The following is a 3777-nucleotide window of genomic DNA, read 5'->3' as shown; positions in this document are numbered from 1 at the left end:
TAAAAAATTTGCGCCAGCCTTCAAATCGTCAATGTGTTGCCGTCCGTCATAAAGAAGTTTTGAGTGCCTGCCATGGTGAGTCTACTGTCGTGAGAAAGAATCACTTCAAAACTTGGTGTTTAGGAATTTTCTTTTACATCAAGTTCAGCCAGCCGTTAAACTGCCAGTACGTTGCTGTCCGTCGTTAAGAAATGCCAGACATGGCGAATCTACTATCCTCAGATTCTATCCCTTCAAAATTTGGTTTCCAATATTTTAAAATTTTTATTCAGCTCGCAAGTTCGTCTGTCCCTTTTAAATGTTAGGGCTTTGCTGTCCGCCTTGAAACAGACCTTTCCGTTGTCACTGCCTGATATTCATGATTGATCTTTCGAAATATTTTGTTTCTCAACTTACTCAAGATCTTTTGTACTATATAAATGGGAGAGAGATTGATAGAGAAAGATAGAGAGTAAGACAAAGCGAGGGAGAGTCCGAGAGAAAGGAAGAGTAAGAGAGTGGGAAAGTGAGAAAGGAGAGAGAAACAAAGAAGGAGAATGTGGGAATCTTTTCGGTTTGAACGGCAGTTTTTTCTAGCGGTGTCATATGAAATTGTCACCCATACTTATGACCCTAGTATCGATCTATTACATTTCAATCTGTTTTAGGGTTAGGGTTAGGGTTAGGGTTTGGGGTGGGGAGAAGGGTATCTTTTTCATTCAGAAATGTAAATAAACCCAATCTGTTTCTTAAACGAGGGACATATTCATACAGCACAGAATGTTTTCACCTCAATAGACGTCATTGATTGGTTGAAATTGCAGAAATTGAAGAAAAACAACAACAAATATCTTACAAACTATAGAATTTTCTCAATAAAGCCAAGAGAAAAAGATGTTTTATAAAAACATTCTACCAGTATACGAAGTTTAAAAGTGTTTAGTTACGTGGAAATTATTTTAAAAAACTGCCGTTCAAACCGAAAAGATACGAATGTGGCAATAAGAAACAGAAAGGAAGCAACAGAAAGTAACAACCACACACTCACCCGCGCGTAGAGCGAGTCACCTTCAGCTAGTATATATATATAAATATATATACGGAGCAAATATTTCACGAGAAAATGCTTGCGAAGATATCATTGACTTTCTCTCTCTCTCTCTCTCTCTCTCTCTATATATATATATATATATATATATATATATACACTTGCGTCGGAAATTAATTAGCACTTCTCAAATTTCTACATTTTCTTACATTTTCTTAATTTAATTAACTTATTATCAGAAATGAACTCGTTTTCAATCAAAAATTTATTAAAACATATCCCAGCACACCACATAATTGTTATTAATCGTGAAATTTAGTCAATATCTTGTTGCTCCTCCTTTGGCAGCAATGACAGCTGCTACGCGGGTCGGCATGCTGTCTATGAGGGCCTGCAGTTACTGTGCAGGGATGGCCCCTCATGCAGCAAGAAGTGCCCCAAACAGCTCGTGTCGGTTCCTGTATTGCTGCACATTCAAATCCCTACCCAATCGACTCCAGAGGTTCTCAATAGGGTTCAGGTCAGGTGACTGGCCAGCACGTACTCCTCGCCACCAAAGAGGTATCCCGTACTATCTCAACGTACTTTGCTGCGTTGATGTTGCCTTCGACGGCATAGAGCCGCCCAACACCACTGTAGCTGAACGCCCCTCACACCATCAGACCACCCCCACCATGCTTCATGGTGAGCAAATCAAGGGTGCTAATTAATTTCTGACGGTAGTGTATATATATATATATATATATATATATACATATATTTGTGTGTGTGTGTGAGTGTGTTTTTGGGCCTGTCTGTCTCTATAGATACTATATATATTCGTACATAAGCATATCTTACTGGCATGATTCCACCTTTCATGGTTTGTAACTAAAGTTTGTATTAATATGACAATTGAAATGATGGAAATCTGAAGCAAGATGAGAAGAATGTTTGGCAATTTGAGAGACAACATTAACAGATGAATGGAAAAGGTTAGAAGAAAAAAGAAACAATTACAAAAATGTACACTTTTGTAAAATAAAATGAATAGCATGCGATAGATTTCTTTTTGTTAACCACTGGATAACTTCTACTAAGCTGTCTTAAAATGAAAGCTTTCAGCGGCGACTATCTCGACATTTTTTCAGATACAGTATTTAACCCTTTCGTTACTGTATTTATTTTGAGATGCTCTGTGTTTCTTTCAATTACTTTGATTATGACAAAAAAATTTAGTAAAATAACTTAGTTATCATTAAGCTAGTGTTAGGAACATAAATTGTGACTAAAGTTTGGTGGAAGATTTTAATATAAAATTTATGAAAACAAGACATTTGTACTACAGAGCCAGAGCCGGTTTCAGCCGGGTTGGTAATGAAAGGGGAATTCTCTTTTTCTTTTCTTTCTTTCTTATTTTGCCTTTTGATGATGGTTGTGTAGAACACAATAGAGTTCTGGCTGCTATGTCTAGCTGCTTGAGTGACCCTGTAGAAGCTTTCACGTTAGCTTATGGGGCTAATCATGTTTTGCGTTGTCGTGTTGAGAATTTGAGATTAGGGAGGGAGACAAAAGTATGAAGAGAAGAAAGCAACAGAACGCTGAAAATGAAACCAAAGAAAAATAAGGAAAAAATTAAATCCCAGAAGTACGAAATAATGAGAAGAAAGAGAAGAAAACGGGGATTTCCTGAAATGTTAAATACTTTCATGTGGACCTTTAAAACTATTTATTGAATATTAATCAGTTGATTTCCTTTATGACAAGAAGTCATGAGATAGACTAGTTACACCCAATGTTGGAGCTAGGAAATAGAAATATTAAGCTGTTCCTATAGAATGCTTATCTGGTTAAATCTTAATTCTCCTTGACGAAATGACAAAATGACGTTTGATACTTAAAAAGCCTTAGATATGACTTCAGATATATCAGAACATACGCATATACGCAGGCGAACAAGTGCTACTATATGTACACATATACTTAGAATCACGCCTATTTTGCTCTCTGGCATTAACGTCTCTAAATTCATGTACTCGTAGGTACATATAGCACATGTTCAGAATGCGGCATTTAATTACATTTAATATTCGAAGATGTGGAAAACATATGAGACAACGTATCACATTCAGAGAAGAGGAAAAGGTGGAAAAGCTTCCTAATCCGCGTGTAAATTCACACACACACACACACACACACACACACACACACACACACACACACACACACACACACACACATATATATATACGCGAGCGCGCATTCACGCTCTCACACTCATCCACTCTCAAGCATACACAGAAAAGAACACAACACGATATCACAAACCAATCAACAATAAAACTTCTGTGTTCAGAATAGTAATAATAGTTTCAAATGTTGGCACAAGGCCAGCAAGTTCATGGGAGTGGGTAAGTCAATCACATTGACCCCAGTACTAAACCTCGGCAGTATTTCAACTCAGAACGTAAAGACAGACAAAATGCTGTTAAACATTTTGCCCGGTGCAGTAACAATACTGCCAACTCGCCCTTTTGTCCAAAGTAGAAATATTAGTATCAAATTTTGGGACAAGGCCAGCAATTTTGGAGAAAGGCGCCAGTCGATTACATTAACCCCAGTACTTAGCTGGTACTTATTTTATGACTCCGAAAGGATGGAAGGTAAAGTCAACCTCGGCGGAATTTGACTTGAGAACGTGATGACGGACGAAATGCCGCAAAGCATTTCGCCTGGCTCAGTAATGATTTTGTCAGCTCGCTGTCTTCCCA

The sequence above is a fragment of the Octopus sinensis genome, linkage group LG6 (genome assembly GCF_006345805.1).
Source record: "Octopus sinensis linkage group LG6, ASM634580v1, whole genome shotgun sequence".
NCBI classification, from domain to species: Eukaryota; Metazoa; Mollusca; class Cephalopoda; order Octopoda; family Octopodidae; genus Octopus; species Octopus sinensis.
Note: the sequence above shows the minus strand (reverse complement) of the source record.